Consider the following 26,190-nt stretch of genomic DNA (forward strand, 5'->3'; position numbering starts at 1 on the left):
GGCCAGCTGTCTCCTCTCTGCAGCCTCTCGCGGAGGAAACGGACACAATAGAAGTGCCTGCCCCGCTGGCCTCTGAGTTGTTTTTCTGGCCTTGCTGTTGTTCTCCCCAGCCCCACCACGCCCTGGGCCCTGCTTCCCTCCTGACCAAGGTTCCCCAGGATTTGGCCCAGAGAGACCACCCGGCCCTCCACTGCCCTTATGTTGGAGCAGAGAGAAGTCGGGTGATTGCAGTATTGAAGGCCAGGACATGGAAAATTTAGTAACAGCCAGCTGGCCGGCAGAGCTCTGTCCAAAGAACCCAAGCGCTGAATGGGATTTCTAGGTCCCTTTTATACGGGGGGGGGGGGGGGGGAGGGGGTTGCGGGGGGGGGTCAAGCGGTGCTTTTATGCAAAAGGGGCTTTCTTTGTTAGTTTTTTAGAGTTTTGGGGGTCTGGACACCAGGTGAGCTTGAATTAACATGCTGCCCACATTCCGTCTGGAGGGAAGTTGGAACCCACGCCCCGTCTGCCCCCTTCCTGATATTCAGAGCCTGTAGCACCTGTATCACTTAGTTGGCTTTCTGGAAACTAGGCACACTTGGATACAGAATTAGATAAGTTTGAATTCATGCACAGGCATATTCCTTGGAATGCTGTTCTCCGCTCAAGGCAAGCGCCAGGGCCAGCCCCACCATGAAACCTTCCCTGGCCTCGCAGCTGACCTGAAGCCAGGGCTACACACCTGCAGCCTCCAGCCTGTCCCCCTCCTTAGCCCCCATTTTATTAGAATTGGTTGTTGACTTGCAGCTCCCAACACGCGGAATCCCACCCGGTGTTTGTGTAGAGTAGATGCTTGATAAATACTTAGCGGGGGACACGGACTTGGCCCAGTGGTTAGGGCGTCCGTCTACCACATGGGAGGTCCGAGGTTCAAGCCCCGGGCCTCCTTGACCCGTGTGGAGCTGGCCCATGCGCAGTGCTGATGCGCCCAAGGAGTGCCGTGCCACACGGGGTGTCCCCCGCGCAGGGGAGCCCCACGTGCAAGGAGTGCGCCCGTAAGGAGAGCCGCCCAGCGCGAGAGAAAGCGCAGCCTACCCAGGAATGGTGCCACCCACATGGAGAGCTGACCAGCAAGATGACGCAACAAAAAGAGACAGATTCCTGTGCTGCTGACAACAGAAGCGGACAAAGAAGACGCAGCAAATAGACACAGAGAACAGACAACGGGCGTGGGGGGGGAGAGGAATAAATAAATCTTAAAAAAAAAATACTTGGGGGGGGGGGATAAAGGAAGGGAATGGGGAAAAGAAAGGAAGAAAGGAAACTGGCCCTATCGCTACAGGAAACTTGCTGGTTTGTCTAAGGCAACGTTGGTTGCTGCTAATTATTTTCTGGCCCACGATGTAAAAGCCCTTTAAGGGCCCTCACCTGCTGAAAGTGGAGGGCCGTGGGCGCTCCCCTTAGCCCTGCCTGGCCAGGAGAAGCTGCGCTCTAAGGTCTCCCCGCGCTTGCTGGCGGCACAGAAAAGCCTCTCTGGACCGGCCTGTGTGCACCCAGCTGCCTGTGCCCAGTCAAGCGTGTGTGCGCATGCGTGCCCGTGCGCCTGCGTGCCCGTGCGCATGCGCGTTGGGGGGCTGGCCGACCCCTGGAGGAGATCCACGTGTGAATGGCGAATGTTCCCCGCGTCCTCCACCCCAAGGTGCTGCCCGGCCTTCTGCGGAGCAGCAGAACACCTGGAGGGAGTTGGGGTCCAGTGGGAGGGGGTGAGTTCAGAGGGCTGGGGTGCAGAGTTGGGGCCGGGGCAGCCACCCAGGGCTTGGTTCTTGCTGGGAGTGGGAAGAGGAGCCCCTGCAGGGTGGGAGCAGAGGGGCATGGGCCGGACTTCGGCTTCGACCAGCTCTGTGGGAAGGACGGTCACCCGCCCACTTCACAGCTGTGGACCCGCTCAGCTGAGCCCCCCACCTCCACTGAGGGGGATCCCGCCATCGCAGCACCTGTTCGCGCTGTCAGTCTGTGTTTCCCCTGCGTGGGTTTGCTCACGGGGGGCCCAGTCCCCCACTGGCAAGCAGGGGCTTTGTTTGTTCACTGCTGAATCCTCAGGGCCTTAAGGACAGGTGAAATGCGGGCGGTCCCGAAAGGAAGTGCGGCAGGCTGTTCTCTCCCGGGGCTCCGTGCTCAAGGTTCCCCGGAGAAATCCTGGGGCTCTGAGCCAGCCCGAGTCCATCTGTCACAGTGTCACAGTGTCCTGGAGTGAGATGGGCACTCCGCTCTCTGGTATCAGATGAGTCCTTTTCTCCTATATCCCTATATCACTTAACAAGCGTCTCCTGGGCATCTACTCTGGGCTGGGACACCTGGCAACCAGGCCGATGTGGTGGCCCAAGAGAAAAGACCCCTGAAGCACCGACAGCGATGGAGGAGGCCGATGGGGGGGCTCCAACCTCAGGTGGGGGGAAGGGAGGCCCCTCAGGACCTGGCAAGGACAAGTACCCAAAGCCTTCAGCTGAGGGAGCCTGCAGGAGGGGAGGAGCTCAGCTTAGTGTGAGAAAGGCAGGACGGGAGGCAGGAGCAAGGCAGGATGTGGGAAATGAGGGTCCATGGAGAGACCAGGGTACAGGGCCTGTGGGCCACCGCCCCGAGGGTAGGTCTTCTTTTAAATGGAGGGGAAATCTTTGCTAGATCCCAAGTGCTTTGGTTTTAAATTCTATAACTTGAAGAGAGTCCCTTGGCAGCTGCGGGGACAGGATGGGCCTGGGGTGGGCATCGTGGAAGTGGGGAAGGGAATGGGGGGGGCCCATTGGGGTGTCCAGGAAAGAGAGCCTGGGAAGGAGAGGTTCTCTGAGAAAGCAGAAGGCACAGGGCTTGCTGCTGTGGGGTGGGCATGAGGGAAAAGGGAGAAACCAAGGAAGGCGCTCTCAGATGGATTCTGAGCAGTGGGAAGGCATCAGTGGGGGAGGCAGCTGAAGGCCGAGTCTTCTGAGCTCAAGGCCAAGAACGCTGTTGATACTTGTTTGGTTTGCACAATGTCTCTGCGCTGGGCCAGAAGTACTGCGGCCTGAACCTCGGGCTCTCTGCTGCAGCTACAGTGTTGCCTGTGCCACGGTGGTCGTTCCAGCCCCGGAGCCCAGACGGGTGGGCCTGAGGCTGCCCAGGGCTGGGAGGGGGACTGAACTGTGCACACCCTCCCTGCTGGCTCTCCCTGCCCTGGGGTCTGCCTGGAGGCACATTGCACAGGCTGCTGAGGGAGGGGCGCCCTAGGTTGTGCGCAGGGCAGGAGCTCCAGCCTCAGGAAAGGGCCAGCCCAGCAGGTGCTTGAAATCGCAGGCCATTTACATCACAGCCCCGGGGGCATGGTTAGTATTCTCCCTGTTCTTTAAACAGGGACTGGGGGAGAGAGGCCTCTGGAGGGAATGAGACTCCACCGCTAACTGCTCAGGTCGGGCAGATTCCAAACCCCACCTTCTCCGTGCTTTCCCTTCCAGGAGGAGCCCACACACTTCTGCTCCCCCCACAAGCACGCCTCCTCCCGTGCCCTGGCGGGCAGCCTTCCTGCTCCCCCACGGTGGTTCCCCCCAAGCGCAGGGCAGAAGCCACTCGTGGGGCTCCCAAGCCCCGTCACTGGCCCGGGTGGGAAGGCTCACGGGAATCCCCCTCTCCCTGGGGGAGCGGGCGCCGGGCCTTCTCCCCACCTCATCCCCTCGCTCTTCCATGAAGGGGAGATCCTCCTGGGTGTGTTTCAGGCGAAGGAGAGGGAGAGAGTTTAGGGGGCTCAAAATCCGGTGGGGCCTCTAAGCAGCCGGCCGTGTAGACGTTTCAGGCTGTGTGACTGGCCCAGACACACCTGAACCCCTTAAAGAATTTAGGTGTCCTCTAGATGTTTTTGTTTTATTAGTGTTTATTATTTGTCCTCTGAATATATAGTCATAGAAGATTTGAATGGAAGAAAAATAGAAAATATTGGTAATTTGGGTTTTTTCCTTTATTAGAGAAGTTGTGGTGGTGTAGAAGTCTGGAGAGGTTCAATTATCTGCGTATAGAAAGGCCAGGACTCAGGAATCATTTTCAGAAGGAAAAAGGATTTATTTACGACCGGCAGGGCTCAGAGCTTCTCATGCAAAATCCAAGCCCCAAACAAGATTTTTGAGTTCTTTTTATACAGAGGAAGGGCCAAATGGTTCTTCGTTTCAGTGCTCAATAAGCTTGAACTAATATATATCTTCCACATTGTAGGTAAACTTCAAACATTCTTTTTTTTTTTTTTAAGATTTATTATTTATTTATTTCTCTCTACTGCCCTCCCCTCCCCCCAGTTGTCTGCTCTCTGTATCTATTCGCTGTGTGTTCTTCTGTGACCGTGTCTATCCTTATCAGCGGCATGGGAATCTGTGTTTCTTTTGGTTGCGTCATCTTGTTGTGTCAGCTCTCCGTGTGTGCGGCGCCATTCCTGAGCAGGCTGCACTTTCTTTCGCGCTGGGCAGCTCGGGGCGCACTCCTTATACATGGGGCTCCCCTACGTGGGGGACACCCCTGCATGGCACGGCACTCCTTGCGCACATCAGCACTGCACATGGGCCAGCTGCACACGGGTCAAGGTGGCCCAGGTCAAGAAGGTCAAACCCTGGACCTCCCATGTGGTAGGCGGACACCCTATCCATTGGGCCAAGTCCACTTCCCTCATACATTCTAGATAAGCTTTTAGCACATTTGGTTTGTATTTTTCCTGAATATTTAAAGTTTATAGAGTTGCTAAACTGTTTCTCCCGGCCTGGAGTTGTTGTCATGGTTACCAAGGGCAGGGCTGCAGGTCTCACTGTCCCAAATGCATATCTCAAGGTACATACAGCTCAGGTTATCTATGAAGAGATGAACAGCCCCCGCCCCCATAGCCTACATCAGTGGGTTTATAGAGCAATCATGCGTAAAACACAGGATTCCCATGTACCACCCCACCACCAGCATCTTGCATTGGTGTGGAAAATTAGTTATAATTGATGCTAGTGCATTTTTATAATTGTACTATTAATTAAGGTCCATGGTTTAACTTAGGGTTCACTGTAAAGTGTAGTTCCATGGATTTTTCTTTAAATTTTCTTTCTGTTACCATAGGTACAATCTAACATTTCTCCCTTTACTCACATTCAGATATACATTTCAGTGTGGTTAATTATGTTCACAATGTTGTGCTACCATCACCGCCATCCGCTGCCAAAACATTTCCATCATTCCAGATAGGAAACCTGTATATTTCAAACCTTAACTTCCCTTTCCTATCTGTCCCCTAGAAATCCATATTCTAGATTCTGACCCTGTGAGTTTGCTTATTCTAGTTGTTTCAAATCATTGGGCTCATACAATATTTATCATTTTGGTTCTGACTTATTTCACTCACCATGATATCTTCCAAGTTCAGCCATGCTGTCACATGTGTCAGGACTACATTCCTTTTTAAGGCTGAATAATATTCCATCATGTGTATATACCACATTTTACTTATCCATTCTTTGACCGATGGAGATGGGTTGCTTCCATCTTTTGGCAATTGTGAACAATGCTGCTACAAACAGCAGTGCGCAAGTATCTGTTCGAGTCCCTGCTTTCAATTCTTTGGGGGTATATACCTAGTAGTGGAATATATGATAATTCTATAACTAACTTCCTGCAGAATTGCTGAACTGTCTTCCACGTGGGCTGCATGATTATGCACTGCCACCAGCGGTGAATGAGAGTTCCTATTTTTCTGCATCCTCTAAAATGCTTATTTTTCACTTTTAAAATAGCCATTCTAATGTGGGAATGAAATAGTATATCCTTGTGGGTTTCTAAAAATATAGTAAACTTTTATTTTAAAGAGGTTTTAGATTATAGAAAAGTTAAAAGTATAAGGGATTCCCATATATCTCACACTCTCTCCTCCCACATCTTTCCCTATTAATAACTTCTTACAATTGTGTGGTTACATTTGTTACAATTGATGAATAAATATTGAAGCACTGCTACTAACCAAGGTCTATAATTTACATTGTGATGTACACTTAATTCCAATGTCCTAAAAATGCCCTATTTTCCACCTATTATTCCCTCCCTCTCCCATCAGAACCTCTGGTAACCACTATGTTTATATCAATGTTATATATTCTTCCATTACTACAATAAATTTACTTTGGTCTGTGGTTGCATTCCCCCCTTATGCTCATTCCTCCACCTTGAGGATTTTGGGATGGTGATGCCTGCTCTGCCTCGAATTGAGAGGGGGCTTAGATCTTTTGAGGTAGATGGAAAGAACTGTTTTGCTTAGAGTTGTAGATACTCTCTGTTTCTGGGATGGGCTTTGCCATCGTCATCATTTTGGTCATTGTCCTGGGCGAGTCCAATGAACTGGAGAGTAGGTGTTGGCTGCAACTCTGCTGAGATTCAGGCTCAACGAGCATATGAACAGACCGAAGATTTAAGTCTGAATCACATATTTAATGGGTAGAGTGCTAATTAGAGGTTCAAATAAAAGGGAGAGGAGAATAATTATAGGGAAATTATAAATGAGTCTAACTCTGTTACACTGGGTCATTGTGGTTTTGCTGACTTAATGATGTTGGACATCTTTTCATGTACTTTCTGACAATGTGTGTATCTTCTTTGAAAAGATGTCTATTCAAGTGCCCTTTTTTTTTTTAGTTGAGTTTTTGCCTTTTTGTTGTTAATATCCAGAATATATTAACACTTTATTGCATATATGGTGTTTTAGTTTGCCAAAGGTCTGCCCATACAAGGTGCCAGAAATGTGTTGGCTTTTATTAACGGTATTTATTTGGGATAAAAGCTCACAGTTCCAAGGCCGTGCAAAGTCCAACTCAAGGCACCATAAGAAGTGCTTTCTCGCCAGAGTCAGCTACTGTTGATCCTGGCACTGTTGTCACATGGTGAAGCAAGATGGCCACCAATCTCTGCAGAGGACTCTGCCTTCCCCTCCAGAATCTACCGTCTCTTGGAGCTTCGCTTCGAGCTACCAGGCATAGGGCTTGTCTCTTTTTGGGCCTCCTATATCAGTCTCAGCTGTTCCACTCTTCCCAAGTTCAGCTGTGAGCTATCAGGCATATAGCAGGGCTGGTCTCTTCTTGAGCTGCTCCGTGGCCCCAGCCTTTTGGGGGCTTCCTGCTTAAGCAGCCCTCTCTCTCTCATGGCAGAATCAAATATGCTGGCTCCTTTTTGCTTCTGTCTCTCTGAGTGAGTCCTCCTCTGTATTTCCATTTATATCATACCCAGCAAGGGGATGGAGACTCAACTTGAGTCATGCCTCACTGATGTAGTCCAGTCAAAAGACCTAAAGTAGAGGAGGTTCACCAGGGGCATCCCTATAAGGCATATGAAAGAGATCAAGTGTTGATGGGGCATTGTCATGGTGGGTGGAGATCGACACAATAACTGAAAATATCCAATTCCCATCCTGATGAGTTCTGCAGCATTTTCTAATGGGACAGTGAGAATGCCCTGAGTACAGGGGCAGTGACTAGTGAAGGAAGATGGACCATGGACAGGTCCTTGATATTGATGACTGTATTTATAAACATTTTCTTCTGAAATTGAAACTTAGCCTTATGGTATTATAGGTTGCCTAGGAGTTACCTCCTGAGAGCCTCCTTGTTGCTCAAACATAGCCTCTTTCTAAGCCAAAGTCAGCATATAAATGCATTACCTTCCCCCGGAATGGGACACGACTCCTGGGGATAAGTCTCCCTGGCACTGAGGGATTATTACCAAGTACCAACTGGCAATGCAACTGGAAAAAGACCTTGACCAAAAGGTGGAAAAGGTAAAGATAAATGAGTTTGTATGGCTAAGAGACTTCAAAGTGAGTCAGGAGCTCATTCCAGATGTTACGCTTATGCACATCTCAGCAGGATCTCAATGACTACCACAGTAAATATTGCCTCAAATAGTGAGGCTCCTGAGGACTCTGGAGACATTCAGACACTATAGGCAGGGCAGATAGCTCAGGACTTTGGCACCCAGTCAGTGGGCCCTGAGGAATATATTAGTCTACAAATATAATCTTTTGGCGGTGGACTTGGCCCAGGGGTTAGGGCGTCCGTCTACCACATGGGAGGTCCGCGATTCAAACCCCAGGCCTCCTTGACCCGTATGGAGCTGGCCCATGAGCAGTGCTGATGCGTGCAAGGAGTGCCCTGCCACACAGGGGTGTCCCCCGCGTAGGGGAGCCCCATGCGCAAGGAGTACACCCCGTAAGGAGAGCTACCTAGCATGAAAGAAAGTGCAGCCTGCCCAGGAATGGCGCAGCACACACGGAGAGCTGAGGCAACAAGAAGATGCAACAAAAAGAAGCACAGATTTCTGTGCCGCTGACGACAACAGAAGCAGACAAAGAAGACACAGCAAAAAGACACAGAGAACAGACAACCGGGTTTGGGGGTGGGGAGGGGAGAGAAATAAATAATTATTTAAAAATATATATATATATAATCTTTCTCTTTTTGGAATTCATAAAATAATTTCACACTGCCACATATGGTTTCCAAATATTTTCTCCTATTGTTCAGGTTTTTGTTTTACTTTCATGATGAAGTCCTTTGAGAAACAAAACTTCTTAATTTTAATGAAGTCCCTTTATCTATTTTTCCTTTTGTTGCTTGTGCTTTGGATGTAAAGTCTAAGAAATCATTGCTTAACACAGGGTCCTGAGGATGCTTCCTTATATTTTCTTCCAGAAGGTTGATAGTTCTAGATATTATATGAAGTTTTTTTTCTTAAGTTTTTTTTTTTTAAGGATTTATTTATTTATTTAATTCCCCTCCCTCCCCTGGTTGTCTGTTCTCTGTGTCTATTTGCTGCGTCTTGTTGTCTTGTTTCTTTGTCCGCTTCTGTTGTCAGTGGGAAGTGTGGGCGGCGCCATTCCTGGGCAGGCTGCTCTTTCTTTTGCGCTGGGCGGCTCTCCTTACGGGGTGCACTCCTTGCGTGTGGGGCTCCCCCACGTGGGGGACACCCCTGCATGGCAGGGCACTCCCTGCGCGCATCAGCACTGCGCATGGGTCAGCTCCACACGGGTCAAGGAGGCCCGGGGCTTGAACCGGGGACCTCCCATGTGGTAGACGGATGCCCCAACCACTGGGCCAAGTCCGTTTCCCTATATGAAGTTTTTTGATCCATTTTGAGTTGATTTTTTTATATGGCATGAGGTCGGGTTCCTCTTTTTGTTGCCAGAATGCTCTGGGTTTCTAGGTTCTTGGCTACATTGCAGAAAGGAATTTTAGGACACACCATAGTTTAGGCAAACAAGTAAAGAGTTTATTGAGAAATGAGAAAAAGCAAAGACACACACTCAAGATTTGAGTGTGGGCCTGCTACAGGGTAAGATATGCACCATGAGGCCCTGGGGCAGGCTTTTTAAAGGCCTTTCCTTCCCTCCTTCCCCATAATAAGGAGGGACCTCAGCTATCTGCTGTCCTGATTGGTTGCCTTTCTACCTTCACCTGTCCACTTTCAGGGGACCAATAGGGAAGCCTTTCTGTTTGGAGTTATCCAGGACTTCTTTTGAGCCTGGGAGTTTCAGATGGGACCTCCTGACCAGGGCCTTGGTGGGGTTTTTTTGGCTGTAACAGCTGCCTTCCCTCTGGGGGGTTCCAGGTGGGGTTTCTGCTGGGTCTCAGCTCTGCCACTTTGTTGGCACCTTCCCTCATTTCCTATACTAACCTGCCTCACATCATCATCATCATCATCATCATCATCATCATCATTATTTTATTATTTTTGCAAATGACGACCCAGTTTTCTCAGCACCATTTGTTGAAAAGACTATTCTTTCCCAATTAAATGGTCTTTGCCACCTTGCCAAAAATCAGTTGGCCATAAATGTGACAGTGAATTTCTGAGCTGCCAATTCTATTCCATTGGTCTTTATGTCTGTCCTTGTGCTAGTAACATGCTGTTTTGATGACTGTGGCTTTGTAATAAGCTGTAAGATTGGGGAGTGTGAGTCCTTCAACTTCATTCTTTTTTCAAGATGGCTTCAGCTATTTGGACCTCCTTACCTTTCTATACAAATTTGATGGGAAACGGACTTTAGCCCAGTGGTTAGGGCGTCCGTCTACCACATGGGAGGTCCGCGGTTCAAGCCCTGGGCCCCCTTGACCCGTGTGGAGCTGGCCCATGCGCAGTGCAGATGCGCGCAAGGAGTGCCCTGCTACACAGGGGTGTCCCCCGCGTAGGGGAGCCCCACGCGCAAGGAGTGCACCCATAAGGAGAGCCGCCCAGCGCGAAGGAGGGAGCAGCCTGCCGAGGACTGGCGCCGCCCACACTTCCCGTGCCGCTGACAACAGAAGCGGACAAAGAAACAAGACGCAGCAAAAAGACACAGAAAACAGACCACTGGGGGAGGGGAGGGGAAATAAATAAATAAATCTTAAAAAAAAAAAAAGAAAGGACACTATATTAAAAAAAAACAAAAACAAATTTGATGATTGGCTGTCCCATTTCTGCAAAGCAGGTTGTTGGAATTTTGAATGGAATTGCATTGAATCTAAAAATTGCTTGGGTAGGATTGCAATCTTAATGATATTTAACTTTCCATCCATGAACATAGACTCTCCTTCTTTCTTCTTTGATGTCTTCTAGCAATTTTTGCAGATTTCTACAAAATACATCCTTGGTTAGATTTATTCCTAGTTATTTGATTCTTTTCATTGCTATTGTGAAAGGATTTTTTTTTCTTGATTTCTTCTTCCAGTTGTTCATTGCTTGTATATAGAAACACTACAGATTTTTGGGTGTTGATCTTGTACCCTGCCACTTTGCTGAATTCATGTATTGGCTCTAGGAGATTTACTGTGGATTTTCTGGATTATCTGTATATAAAATCATATCATCTGCACATAGGAAAGTTTTGCTTCTTCCTTTCCAATTTGGGTGCTGTATTAGTCAGCCAAAGGGGTGCTGATGCAAAATACCAGAAATTGGTTGGTTTGTATAAAGGCTATTTATTTGGGGTAGGAGCTTATGGATACCAGGTCATAAAGCATAAGCTACTTCCCTTACCAGAGTCTATTTTCATGTGTTGGAGCAAGATGGTTGCTGATGTCTGCAAGGGTTCAGGCTTCCTGGGTTCCTCTGGGCTCAGCTCCTTTGTTTTCTCCACAAGGTCAGCTGTAGACTATGAGGCTCTCTAGGCTTTGCCTCTCTCCACAAGGGCAGCTGTGGACTATGAGGCTCTCTAGGCTTTGCCTCTCTCCACAAGGTCAGCTGTAGACTGTCAGGTGAACAGCTCTGTCTCTTCCCTGGGGCTCCAGGTTAAGACTTCGGCATCAAACTCCAACATCAAAACTCCAACATTAAGAATCCTCCACTCTGTCCTTTGCCATGCCTTTTATCTGTGAGTCCCCACCCACCAAGGGTGCCCTGATGACATTTCCCAATCAAAACCCCAATTATAGCTCAGTCATGCCCAGGTACAGACCAGATTACAAACATAATCCAATATATATTTTTGGAGTTCATAACCGTATCAAACTGCTACAGGTGCCTTTTATTTTTTTTTCCTACCTAATTGCTCTGGCAAGAGCTTCTGATATAATGTTGAATAACAATTGGGACAATGGGCATCCTTGTCTTGTTCCTGATCTTATAAGGAAAGCTTTCATTCTTTCACCATTAAGTAGGATGGTAGCTGTTGGCTTTTCATATGAATCCTTTATCATGTTGAGGAACTTTCACTCTATTTCTTGTGTTCTAATTATTTTTATCAAGAAAGTTGCTATATTTATATTTTGTCAAATGCCTTTTCTGTATCAATTGATATAATCATGTATTTTTTTCCTTCATTCTGTTAATGTGGTATATTACACATAGTTGATTTTCTTATGTTGAACCACCCTTGCACACCAAGGATAATTCTCACTTGATCATGGTGTATAATTATTTTAATATGCTGTTGGATTTGGGTTTGCTGGTATTTTGTTGAAGATTTTTGCATCTATATTCATAAGAGATATTGGTCTGTAGTTTTCTTGTGATATCTTTATATATTTATTCTACAAGGGTGATGTTGGCCTCATAGAATGAATTAAGGAGTGTTTTCTCATTTTCTATTTTTTTGGAAGGCTTTGTGCAGAATTGGAGTTAAGTCTTAGAATGCTTGGTAGAATTCTCCTGGACTTTTCTTTGTTGGGAAGTTTTTCACTGCTGATTAAATCTCTTTACTAGTAATTGGTTTGTGAGATTTTCTATTTCTTCTTGATTTATTGTAGCTAGTTTGTGTGTTTCTAAGAAATTGTCCATGCTGTCTAGGTCATCTAATTTATTTGCATAGAGTTCTTTATAGTATCCTCTTAGAGTCTTTTTTTTTTTTTTATTTCAGCGGGGTTGGTTATAATGTCCCCCTTTTCATTTCTGAGTTTTTATTAATATCCTCTTTTTTTTTGTCAGTCTAGATAAAGGTTTGTCAATTTTATTGACCTTTTCAAAGAACCAACTTTTGATTTTGTTGATTCTTTATTTTTCTATTTCATTTATCTCCACTTTAATCTTTATTTCCTTCCTTATACTTGTTTTGGGTTTAGTGTGCTCTTCTTTTTCTAGTTCTTCCAGTTTTGAGATTAGGTCTCTGATTTGAAGTCTTTCTTCTTTGTAATTTAAGCATTTAGTGCTGTAAATTTCCTTCTTAGCACTGCCTTTGCTGCATCTCATAAGTTGTGGTATGTTGTATTTTTATTTTCATTTGCCCCAGGATATCTCCTAATTTTGCTTCTAATTTCCTGTTTAACCCATTGGTTGTATAAAAGTTTGTTGTTTAATCTCCACGTATTTGTGAATTTTCCATTTCTTCCTCTGTACATGTGTTTATTAGTGAGACTATATAATACAATATTTGTCCTTTTGTGTCTGCCTGATTTCACTTAGCTTAATGTCCTCAAGGTTCATCCATGTTATAATGTGTCCCAATTTCATTTCTTCTTACAGCAGCATAGTATTTCATCATATATACATACTACATTTTGTTTATCATTTATTGGTTGATGGATACTTGGAATTGTTTCCATATTTTGGCAATTATGAATAATGTCACTGTGAACATTGGTGTGCAAATGTCTGTTCTTGTCACTGTTTTCAGATCTCCTGGATATATTCTTATATTACTGGATCATATGGCAGTTCTATATTTAGCTTTCTGAAGGACTGCCCAAACTGTCTTCCACAGAAGCTACCCCACTCTACATTTCAACCAACAGTGGAGGAGTGTTCCTATTTCTCCATATCTTCTCCACCACTTGTTTTCTGTTTGATTTTTAAATAATGGTAATTCTTTTAGGTGTTAGATGATATCTCACTGCAGTTTTGATTTGCATTCCCTAATAGCTAGTGATCTGGAACATTTTTTTCATGTACTTTTTTGCCATTTGTATTTCCTCTTTGGGGAAATGTCTATTCCTCTTTGGGGAAATTTGCCCATTTTTAATTTTTTTTTTTTTTGTCTTTTTATTGTTGAGTTGTATGATCTTTTTATATAGCGAGGAAATCAAACCCATATCCAGTCTGTGGTTTCCAAATATTTTCTCCCATTGAGTGGGTTGTCTCTTCACCTTCTTGACAAAGCCCTTTGAAGCACAAAAGCGTTTAAGTTTGAGGAGGTCACATTTATCCAGGTCTTGAAGATGTTTCCTTTCTTCTGGGAGTTTATGGTTCTCATATTTATATGTAGGTCTTTGACCCATTTTGAATTAATTTTTGTACAAGATGTGAAATAGGGGTTCTCTTTTCCTTCTTTTAGATGTGGCTATCCAGTTCTCTTTGTACCGTTTGTTGAATAGACTGTTCTGCTCAAGTTGGGTGGGTTTCACAGGCTGGTCAAAAATCACTTGACCATATGTAAAGGTCTGTTTCTGAACCATCAATTCAGTTCCATTGGTCTTTGTATCTATCTTTATACAGTGGTAAAAATAGTGGTGCTGTTTTTATCACTGTAGCTATGTCATATTATTTAAAGTCTGGAAGTGAGAGTCCTCCAACTTCATTTCTTCTTTTTAAGATGTTTCTGGCTATTTGGGCCCCTTTCTCTTCCAAATAATTTTATAATTGTGTTTTCCATTTGTTTAAAAAATGCTGTTGGAAATTTTTTTTTGGTTGCACTGAATCTGTATACCAATTTGGGTAGAATTGACATCTTAATGATATTTAGTTTTCCCATACATGAACATGAATTGTTCTTCCATTTATTTAGGTCTTCTTTGATTTCTTTTAGCAATGCATTGTAGTTTTCTAAATACAAGTGCTTTACATTCTTGGTTAGGTTTATTCCTAAATATATGATTTTTTTGGTCACTATTGTAAATGGAATTTTTTCTCTTACTTCCTCCTCAGATTGCTCCTTACTAGTGCATAGAAACACAACTGATTTTTGCATATTAATCTTATATCCTTCCACTCTGCTGAACTGCTTTATTAGCTTTAGTAGTTTTGCTGTAGATTTTTTTTTTGGATTTTCTACGTATATGATCATATGACCTGAGAATATCATATCATCTTCCTTTCCAATGCTTTTTATTTCTTTTTCTTGCCTGATTGCTCTAGCTAGAACCTTACCATTATATTGAACAACAGTGGTGACAGTGGACATCTTTGTCTTCTTCCCAATCTCAGTGGGAAAGCTTTTGGTCTTTCACCATTGAGTACTATGTTACCTGTGGATTTTTCATATATGTCCCTCATCACATTGAGAAAGTTTCCTTCAATTCTTACCTTTTGGAGTGTTTTTTAAAGCAAGGATGCTGTATTTTGTCAACTGCCTTTTCTGCATCAATTGAGATGATCATATTATTTTTCTTCTTTGGTGTATTAATGTGTTGTATTACACTGATTTTCTTGTGTTGAACCACCCTAGCATCCCTGATAAAAACTCACCTGATCATGATGAATAATTGTTTTAATGTGTTGTTGGATTCAGTTAGTTGAGTATTTTGTTGAAAATTTTTGCATCCATATTCATTAGGGAAATGGGTCTGTAATTTTCTCTTTCAAAATGTCTTTATCTGGCTTTGTTATTCGGGTGGTATTGGCTTCATAGAATGAGCCATAGAATAGCATTCCTTCCTGTTCTATTTTTTTTTTTTTTTTTTTTTTTTGGAAGAGTTTGAGTAAAATTTGTGTTAAATCTTCTTTGAAAGCTTGGTAGAATTCACCTGTGAAGCCATCTGGTCCTGGGCATTTCATTTTGGGAAGTTGTTTGATGATGTTTCAGTCTTTTTGCTTGTGCTTGGTTAGTTGAGGTCCTCTATTTGTTCTAGGGTCAGTGTAGGTTGTTTGTATGTTCCTAGGAATTTGTCCATTTCACCAGCATTGTCTAGTTTATCAGTGTACAGTTTTTCATAGTATCCTTTTAAAAAATTTGTGTACCTTTATTGACAAGGTACAATTAAAAAATACATAGACATTTTACTTTTTACAGATCATGTCCCCGTCTCCTTCCCGCCCAGTATTGGCAGCCGGCGCTGCCCCTCCTCCCCTTCTCCGTCTTCCGCCTAGCCGTTATCTAGACAGCCCACACTTTCCCCTTCCCCTCCCTTGCTCCTAACCTCTTAGCCAGCTTACTGTCCAGTAACCGCCTACTGTCCAGTAACCGCCTACTGTCCAGTAACTGCCTACGCAAGCAACAGCACCCGCCGGCACCAATCAAGTCCCTTTACGTATCCCTAGACCCTATAAAACCATGTCCCCTTCAACAATAAAGTAGACTTGTGCCTAGACCTTGTCTCCGTGGTGTTCTTGCTTGCACCGCGCGTCCCCCGTGCCTGAGTGGAGAGAGCGAGGGCCCAATGGCTTCGTGCCGAACCCCCTCCTCTCCTTCGACCGCGAGGCAGCCCCCGTCCGGAGAGCCCGCCCGGCCAACCGCCGACCCTCCCGGAGGCCCGCCGCTGCCCTCAATTGGTGCCCAACATGGGTGGGGCCCACTCTGATGCCTACCCCCCACGCTTCGCTTAAGGTAGGGACTCTTCGGCGTCTTCCATTCAAACCAGAATGGGTGCTTCGCTCTCCTCCCATCAGGTCCCGCAGGTTCGGGCCCTGGCTGCCCTCCTGGAAACTAACCAGGTTAGAGTTTCCGTCCGCCAGCTTCAGTGCTACTGGGACTTACTTCTCCCGTTCAATCCCTGGCTCATCACCTACCCGCTCTGGAGTCCTCAGACTTATGCCCGGCTGATCGAACAAGTAGCCTCAGCCATGGAACATGAGGGCCGGGTCTTTCCCCCCGGCCTCCTCCCCGCTCTTGTGGCCATTCGCGCTTGTTTGCAAGGCGTGCCCGCTCCCGAGGCCAAGGCCTTCCCGTGCGATACCGTGGATGAGTCAGGGGAAGGGCGCGGCCGCCAAGACGGCGCTTCCAGTAACGACTCCGATGCCGAATCGCTCTCGGCTCAGTTGGAGGCCGCGCTTGAGCTTGACCCCCCTTGCGCCGCTGATTCTGACTCCGACCAAGATGGCGCACTTCCGCCTTCTTCCTCACGAAACAAAGGAAAGCCCACCCAAGAGGGCGCGCTCCCTCCTTCTTCCTCCCAAAAGAGGAAGAAGCCGCACTCCCCGCCCCTTCCTGCTTCTTCACGGAAGGACTATCCGCCGTTGTACCCTCCCCTTCCTGCCTCGGCGCCATCTTGCCCCTACCTGGAACCGGCGTCATCTTGCCCTTACCCGGAACCGGAAGCGCTTCATCCGCCATCTTCTGATGACGACCTAGATGATGCGTACGAGCGCCCGCCATCTTATGTGCCGCCGAATAGACACCCCCTCCCGCGCTCTAATAATCTTCTCTTCGAGCCCCCCACTGCTCCAATCGCTGATATGTATCCGCTAAATCCCAATCATTCTCGAGCGAACCCCCAAGTATGGGTTCCCTTCTCCCCGAAAGACGTGCAAACCCTCCACAGCGCTATCCGAGAGAATGGTCTCGCCAGCCCCCATGCTCAAGACCTCCTTGAACGTATGACCTTTGCCCGCTGTCTCCCCTATGACTGGATATCCCTCGCGAGAGGCATACTTCCCTAGGGGCAGTTTATTGACTGGCGCGCACATTTCGCTGCCGAGAACGAAAAACAAATCGCCGAGAACGCCCACAACGGCACCCGATATCCTGCCAACGCGTTCCTCGGACTGGGGCGCTACGCCATGCCACAGAGCTACGTCGCCCTCCCTCAAGGCTTCTTCCTCCAGCTAAAGCAGTGTGCCCTCCATGCCTTCCGCAACTGCGCCGCCTCTGCGCCCAAGCCACTCACCAGACTTTTCCAGAAACCAGAGGAACCGTTCTCCAACTTCATGGCGCGTGTCCAGGCCGCGGCCGAGCGCAAGGTCGTTGGCACGCAGGCCCAGACCTCCTTCATCAAGGACATTGTTCAGGAGGGTGCAAACCCAACTTGCAAGGCGATCATCAGGCCGCTGAGAGACAAGCCCCTCCACGACTGGGTCCTCGCCTGCTCCGGAGTCAACACCCAGGCCTCTGCCGTGGCCCAGGCTGTCCTCGCTGCCGTCTCGGCCTCCAACGAATGCTTCCACTGTGGCGAACTCGGCCACTTCGCTCGAGACTGCCCCAACAAGCCACGGCTGCCGCCGGACGTGCCCAACATAGGCCATCCACCACGGCCTCCTTCCACTCCGTGCCCGCGGTGCGGAAAAGGATACCACTGGGCCCGCGACTGCCGCGTCCCTAACACCAGCCGCAAGCCTTTAAACGGCCATGGGGGCAGGCCTCAGCCCCGCAACAAAGAGGCCGCAACGACTCAGCGCCCCTGCCCATGAAAGTACTCTGGTCTGTTCCCATCGCACCCTCCACCAGGCCTCTTCTCTCTATCCAAGTCTCTGGCCGCTGGCTCACAGGGCTACTCAACACAGGAGCAGAAATTTCCTGCATCCCACTCGACCAGGCCGGGCACCTCCCTCTGACCGATGGCCCCCTAGTGGTGGGAGCCACCGGCCAAGCGCCCTCCCAGCAAGTTGCCCAGGACGTCGTCTGGAGAGACGCAGAAGGTCGACAGGGAACCTTCCGCCCCCTAGTTCTGAAGAAAATCTCGCAAGTTCTTTGGGGCCGTGATATCCTGCATCAGTCGGGAGCCATTCTCACTGCCACGCCACCGCAGCTGCCCCCACAATAGTTTCGGCCATTGCTCACGTTCGACCTCCAGCACCCGTTCCTCTGCAATGGGATACAGAGGAGCCCATTTGGGTGGAGCAATGGCCTTTCCCAATCCCTAAACTGGACATTCTTAAGGGGCTTGTTGATGAGCAGCTTCACGCGGGCCACATCGAGCCCTCCACCAGCCCATACAACTCGCCAATTTTTTTCATTCAAAAGAAGAACGGGAAGTCCCGTCTACTTCAAGACTTAAGAGAAATCAACAAACACATCAAGCCTATGGGATCGCTGCAGCCTGGCCTCCCCCACCCTACCGTGGTGCCCCGGCATTGGTTTGTTGCAGTGATAGATATTAAAGACTGCTTTTTCTCCATCCCGTTGCACCCAGACAACCGACCGAAATTCGCCTTCACGGTTCCTCAGACCAACCATCGGGAACCGGCACTGTGATACCACTGGCGCGTTCTGCCTCAGGGCATGTGAAACAGCCCTGCCATTTGCCAGATGTATGTACGCGAAGCCATCCAGCCACTCGTGAAGTACGCTAACATCATCCACTATATGGACGACTTGCTCGTGGCCCATCCCTCAGAGTCAGGTCTGCACGCAGTCCTGGAGCAACTGCTGCGCCACCTTCGAGACCTAGATCTCAAAGTCAATACACAGAAGCTAACGGTTCATCCACCCTACCAGTTCCTAGGGTTCTCCATCACTTCCACCGTTGCGCCCCAAACGCCACACATCAGAATTCCTGACCTGCTTACGCTCCTTGAATTGCAACAACTCTGCGGACAGATCAATTGGTTGCGCCCAGCGCTGCCGCTTACCACAGAGCAACTCCAGCCCCTGTACCGGCTACTCTGCTCCAACGCTCCATCATCCGCACCCAGAAAGAGGATTCGCCTCACCGATGAGGCCAAAAATGCCCTGGCCTGGGTAAATAGAGCCATCGAACAGTGCCAACTCCAGCGACATGAGCCTGGGAAACCGTTGTTAGGCCTAGTCTTACCCACTCGGGGAACACCTACTGGCCTTCTTTGGCAAGACGGACCGCTCCTCTGGGTCCATATGGCAAAGAGCAAGCTCCGAAAGATTGGACCTCAAACCACCCTACTCGTTCAGCTCGCCACCGCCCTAGTCACACAAGCCACCCATCATTATGGGTGCCCACCTGACACCATTGTGTGGCCCTTCACCGCCGGGCAAGTCACCACCCTGCTATGCAGCTCCGTTGATATGCAGACTCTTATGGAGCTTTATCATGGCAACTTCGATAACCACTTTCCACAGCATCGGTTACTGCAGGGCCTTCCCCTGCTAGAAATCGCCGCCCCCGGCCATTTCCCTTTTCCGTCCAGCAAGCCTCTTCCAGACACCACCATCATCTTCACAGATGCCTCCAAGACTAAGTTTGCCGCCGTTGTCTTCGCACCCGGCGAGCACCAGCCACGTTCACATGTGCGCCTCCATCAATCCTCTGTGCAAGTGGCCGAACTGCGTGCTGTCATCTTAGCACTCCAAACCCATCCCCACTGTCCACTGAACATCTTTACAGACAGCCTCTACTGCCTACAAGTCTGCCAAGTCATCGCCTTTTCTGCGTTTTTTCTGCCCGACAACTCAGCGAGTGAAAGCATCAACGTCGCTCTCCTGGACCTTCAAGAGCTCATAGAGAACCGCCGACAGCCTTGGTTCATCGCTCACATCCGCAGCCATTCCGGCCTTCCCGGGCCCCTGGCCCACGGCAACCACCTTGCTGATCAGGCCGTTCACCTGCTTCCAGCCGAGACCACCGTCGCAGTCGGAGACCTCATCAATCAGGCCAAGCTGCTGCACACCAGATTTCACTTCTCAGCAGCTGGCCTCCACAAACTCTTTCCAGACCTCCCAATCCATACCTGCAAACACCTTGTGCGGTCATGCCGAACGTGTGCTCCATTGCTGCCCTTGGGGCCACTCCAACCGCAGGGAGTTAACCCTCATGGGCTCCGCCCCAATTCCAGATGGCAACTGGACGTCACTCACGTCCCCCAGTTTGGCCGATGGAAATACCTCCACGTAGCCATCGACACCTTCTCTCATCTCTGCTACGCAACCGCGCTCACCGGAGAAACGGCCAAGCACGCCATCCAAGTGCTCAGAGAATCTATTCTTTTCATGGGCGTTCCATGGGACATCAAGACAGACAACGGACCTGCCTACCGGAGCGCCTCCTTTGCCAAATTCCTCAAGCTCTACGACATCACCCATCACTTTGGCATTCCCTACAATCCGCAGGGACAAGGCCTAGTAGAGCGTGCTCACCAGTCTCTCAAAACCCTCATTCTCAAGACATCTGCCGACCAGCCGCGTCGCACCCCTCGCGACGTCATCACAGAGGCCCTGATCCGACACAACCTGATGACCTTCAATGCCCAAGGCTTTTCACCGGTCCACATGCACTGGGGGCCTACCTTCCAGCCCACCCCTGCACCGCTTGTCCTCTGGCGTGACCTGCAGACCACCTAATGGCATGGACCTGCCCCTCTCTTAGCCCAAGGACGGGGATTCGCCTGCGTTTTCCCTGAATCAGAGCCGCAGCCCATCTGGGTCCCAGGACGTCTCATCAAGCCCCACACCGCCGAGGCTTCCGCTAACGCTGACACCAATGATCCTCCTAACGAGTTGCCTACCTAACTTGCCTCCTTCCCATCGCTGTTTCCTTTGTAGTTTTCTCTCTCTCTTTTGTCTCCACAGATGATTCGCCGCCAAGCGGGTAGTTCCATTCTTCCCATTGCTCTCATCGTCATGCTTCCCTTCATCTCCCCGGCCGTTGTCAACTCGGCCCATCAACGCTCCAATTGGACCCTCCAGTGCTGGCAAGAGGAAGCCTTCCTCATCATCAGAAAACTACTGCCCACGCCTGAATCCCCACCCCTCGCCGTTGGCCCCAATAAAGTCCTCAATCCCCCCGCCTCCTCCCCCCCTTCCCGCGGCACCCCCCCCTCGTCCATCGCTCCCCAGCCATAGCCCCCCCTACCAAGTATTCCAGTCCCCTTCTCGCGTTAATCTATGCATCCTACTTATCTCTAAATACTTCTCACCCCAACCTCACCAAGAACTGTTGGCTCTGCCTCTCCCCCTCCCTTCCTATCTATGAGCCTGTCACCGTTAACTTCATGTTCAACGAATCCACTTCAGTATACCCAGCCGAGTGCAACTGGAACACTTCCTCCGTCCCCCTAACCTTTCAATCTGTTTCCTCCACAGGACGCTGTGTTCATTCTCGTCAAGGTTCCCACCCCTCCCTTAGTGCTTGCTCTACTCCTCTCCCAGTGCTTCCGCCAAGTTCTTAATCCCCCTTAACACCTCCCAATGGCTTTGCACCTCCACCGGGCTAACCCCCTGCCTCAATGTCGCCACCCTCAACGCTACCCATGAGACTTGCCTGCTCATCCTTCTCGCTCCTCGAGTCGTTTACCATTCTGACCATGAATTTTTCCGCCGCATGCTGAGCAGACAAACCTCCCTCCACTTACAAAGGAGAGAGCCTGTCACCGCAGTCCTAACAGTCGCTACCCTTCTAGGTCTTGCAGGGGCAGGCACAGGGATCGCCGCCCTCGCCACACAGTCCTCTGCCCTCTCCTTTCTCAGACAGGCCATCGACGAAGATATCACCTACCTTCAAAATGCTGTAAAACATCTAAAAAATTCTCTCAATTCTCTCTCTGAGGTAGTCCTCCAGAACCGCCGCGGCCTCGACCTCCTCCTCCTTAAGGAAGGGGGTCTCTGTGCCGCCCTTGGAGAGGAGTGCTGCGTATACGCCAACTCCACCGGCTTAGTCGAGGACAACCTGAGAAAGGTCCAGGAGGGATTGGATAAGCGCCGCAAAGAGCGAGAAAACGCAAACTATTTTTCCAGTGTTCTCCATACCCTCCTCCCATACCTCCTTCCATTTTTAGGCCCACTCATCATCATCATCTTAGCCCTCACTGTAGGACCCTGGGCCGTCAAAAAAATAGTCCGCCTCGCCAAAGACCAAGCCAACGCGGTATTCAGCTCCTTTGTGCAGGTTCATTATCAACGCCTCGCCACTAAAGAGCCACCACCAAGCCACCCGCCGCGCTCCTCCCGCCCCTGCCGCAAACACCGAACCACACGCCTGTAACCCCCTGTCTCCCTTTCCTCACTCATCTCCCTCCTTCTCCCCCAATCGGGCGAGGGGTTCAGGAACATCACGACCCCGTTTTGCTGGCAGAGCTCGGCGCGCGCCAGGCGCCAGCGTGCGCCGACCCCAGCAGCAGGCACATGCGTCCTGGCCAGACACTGTGTCCTCTGCAGCTGAGAGCAGCTGGGAGGGCCCTCTGCTTCTTGCCGCCAGCCGGTCCTCGTGGTCTCCCTCCTCCCCTCGTCTTACCCCAGTACCCCGTCCCATGCTGCCCCTGCTGCCACCAGTTCACCTCCCCCGAAGCACATACTTTTAAACAAAAGGGAGCAATTGTCCCCGTCTCCTTCCTGCCCAGTATTGGCAGCCGGTGCTGCCCCTCCTTCTCCCCTTCTCTGTCTTCCACCTAGCCGTTATCTAGACAGCCCACACTTTCCCCTTCCCCTCCCTTGCTCCTAACCTCTTAGCCAGCTTACTGTCCAGTAACTGCCTACTGTCCAGTAACCGCCTACGCAAGCAACAGCACCCGCCGGCACCAATCAAGTCCCTTTACGTATCCCTAGACCCTATAAAACCATGTCCCCTTCAACAATAAAGTAGACTTGTGCCTAGACCTTGTCTCCGTGGTGTTCTTGCTTGCACCGCGTGTCCCCCGTGCCTGAGCGGAGAGAGCGAGGGCCCAACGGCTTCGTGCCGAACCCCCTCCTCTCCTTCGACCGCGAGGCAGCCCCCGTCCGGAGAGCCCGCCCGGCCAACCGCCGACCCTCCCGGAGGCCCGCCGCTGCCCACAAGATCACAGTTATATATTTCCCAAAAAGCTCCCTCTGTTTTGATTTTTATTTTTGCAGTTTGAGATTATTTTATGAATTCCAAAAAGAGAAAGTTTGTAATTGTATACTAATATATTCCTCTGGGTGTAATACCCTTTGATTGCATTAAATTCAGTTGAGGTATTTTTTTTATTTGTTTCTCTCCCCCTCCCCCTCCACCTTCTCCTCCCCCCTTGTGTAGTTACATCATTGATTTTAGCTCTCCTCTCCCCTCCTGATGGTTCCCTTGTCTATCTGCTCATTGTCTACTTACTGTGTCTGTTTGCTGTGTCTGTTCAATGTGTCTCCTCATCACTTCTGCTCATTGTTTCTGCTTGCTGGGTCTGCTCATTGTCTCTGCTTGTCTTCTTTAGGAGGCACTGGTAACTGAACCTGAGACCTCCCATGTGGGAGGTGAGTGCCCAACTGCTTGAGCCACATCTGCTCCCTGCTTGTTGTGTCTGTTAGTTAATCAGCTCATTGTGTCAACATGTCTTCTTTGGGGGACACTGGCAACTGAACCCAGGACCTCCCATGTGGGAGGTGGGTGCTCAACTGCTTGAACCACATCTGCTCCCTTCTTCTTTTTTAATGTAAGCATTGAGGGAAATAAATTTCCCTCTCAGCACTGCTTTCCCGGCATCCTATAGGTTCTGATATGTTGTGTTCTTGCTTTCATTTGTCTCAAGATATGTACTGATTTTTTTCACAATTTCTTCTTTGACTCACTGATTAATAGTGTATTGTTTAATCTCCACGTATTTGTGAATTTTTCCTTTTTTTTGACTGTTGTTGATTTCCAGCTTTATTCCATTATGATCAGAGAAATTGCCTTGTATAATTTCGATCTTTTAAAATGTATTGAGATCGCTTTGTAACCCAACATGTGGTCTATCCTGGAGAAAGATCCGTGAGCACTTGAGAAGAATGGATAGCCTGCTGTTCTGGGATACAATGCTCTGTATACATTTATTAGGTTTAGCTTGTTTATCATATTATTCAAGCTCTCTGTTTCTTTATTGATCCTCTGTCCACGTGATATATCCAATGCTGAGAGTGGTGTGTTGAAGCCTCCAACTATTACTGTAGATATATATATTTTTTCCCTTTAGTTTTGCCAGTGTTTGCCTTATGTATATTTTTAGTTTCATTTATTGTGACTTTCGTTCCCATAAGATCTGCTATTTTTCTATGTATGCCTTCAGAGTCTTCTGTGTGCATACCCAGTGTCTTCTTGATGTCCTTAATCTCTTTAGCCATCTCATTGAATTTATTAAGGAGATTTGTTTGAGCATCTATCATTAGTTGTCTCAACTCCTTTATGTCATCTGGAGGCTTAGCTTTTTCAGTTGACTGGGCCATATCTTCCTGTTACTTGGTGTGGATTGTAATTTTTTGTTGGTGTCTCAGCATCTGATTTACTAGATGTATTTATTCTGGGTGCCGTTTCTCTCTTTAGTCTAGGGCTTTCTATTTGATTGGCTTTGTGCTACAGCCCCTCTTTGATACTTGGTTCAACTTAATTTGGAAATTTATAGTGGCTCATGTTTAGCCAGTCTGAAATTTTCAGTTCTTTTTCATGTTTCTTGCCCTTGCTCCCTTCCTGGCTGCAGAGTAGGAGCTGAGGATGCTGTTGGTGCTGTGAGCCATGGAGGCTGAAGCTGCCCGTGTTGACCCAGGAACCATTGAGGCTTCTCTCACTTTCTCCCCTGCTGGAGGTGGGGACAGAGCCACATCCCTATGCACTAATCCAAACCACGCAGGTGCCCGGGGAGACCAACGAAGCTCCACACCCTTTCCTCCCCTGCCTCAGGCAGGGATGGAGTTGCAGGTGAGGGCAAAAAATTAAGCCATGCATATTAAAACTGACTGCATCCCAGTTCTATCACAGTCCCTAAAGGAACAGCAACAGTCTCCCAAGTGCAAAGGCAAAGACCAAAAAAAGAAGGAAGGCCCAACAATGAACCCTTGATACTAATGACTATGCTTGTAAACCTGTGCACCTGAAATAAGACCAAGGCCTAGAGCTGCAGGGTGCCTACAAGTTACCTCCTGAGAGCCTCCATGTTGCTTAAATGTGGCCAGTCTCGAAGCCAAACTCAGCATGTAAATTTGTTGCCTTCCCCCCAGCGTGGGACATGACTCCCAGGGATGAGCCTCCTTGGTACCAAGGGATGACTACCAAGTACCAGCTAATGATGTAACTAGAAAATGACCTTGAATAAAAGGGTCAACTCAGACCAGCAGAATATCTCAGTTTACATATAATACCAGGAGTTAAAAATGCTTTTTGACCTGAACAAAAGGGGGAAATGGAAAGGACAAATGAGTTTATATGGCTATGAGTCTCCAAAAAGAGCTGAGAGGTTATCAGAGGGGTTGCCCTTATGCATACCTCAGCAGAGTTCCAGAGACAGATAAAGTAGATACAACCCCAGGTATTGGTTCTTCTGAGGCCTACAGAGACCCACAGTTCTATGGTCATGGCAGATGGAGTTCAGTGCCACGCAGTTGGCCCTACTTTGGAGTTTGTGTTTCTGTGTGATGGAGCTGGACTCAGATGTGATCTTTGTCCACAAGCCTCTCCTGTTACTTTTACACAGAACTGTAGTTGGTGCCAGGGTTTAATGTATACCCAGGGGACCTGAATCTCTGGACTGACCATGTGATAGCCAGGCCCTGAGCCTCAACAGACTTGCAACTCCTACATTCTGGTTTATTGGACTTACCCCAGCCAGCTAATATGGAGGTGAAGAAGGTCAACCACCACACCAGGGAGCCAAGAGTGCCTACAACTGAAAGCAGGAGAATTGCATCCAGCATCCATGTGGAATCTAAGCCCCCTCTTGATATAGATGTGGAGTGGACACAACCATTCTAAGGTCCACAGGATGGAGGAATAGAGTATGGATTAGAGTAGACTTACTGATATTCTATTCATGAACTATTGTGATTAGTAATTGAAGAAAATGTGGCATTGGTGTGGAGAAAGTGGCCATGGTGGCTGCTGTGGGTAGGGAGTGGGAGGAAGAGATGTGATGTGGGGGCATTTTTGGGGGTTGGAGTTGTCCTGGGTGGTGCTGCAGGGACAGTTACCAGACATTGTATGTCCTCCCATGGCCCACTGAGTGGACTGTGGGAGAGTGTGG

The 26,190-nt window shown here is 48.6% G+C and overlaps 1 long non-coding RNA gene across 1 annotated transcript in view; it reads left to right on the plus strand.

Moving 5' to 3' along the window:
• Nucleotides 1-22,879, plus strand: part of LOC139436312 (uncharacterized) — a 28,869-nt gene extending 5,990 nt beyond the window's left edge. The window contains exon 3 of the long non-coding RNA XR_011645571.1: nt 20,825-22,879. This is a non-coding gene — a long non-coding RNA (uncharacterized lncRNA). The remainder of the gene's footprint in view (nt 1-20,824) is intronic.
• Nucleotides 22,880-26,190: the final 3,311 nt, after the last annotated feature.

This window comes from Dasypus novemcinctus, chromosome 13, assembly GCF_030445035.2.
Source record: "Dasypus novemcinctus isolate mDasNov1 chromosome 13, mDasNov1.1.hap2, whole genome shotgun sequence".
Lineage (NCBI taxonomy): Eukaryota > Metazoa > Chordata > Mammalia > Cingulata > Dasypodidae > Dasypus > Dasypus novemcinctus.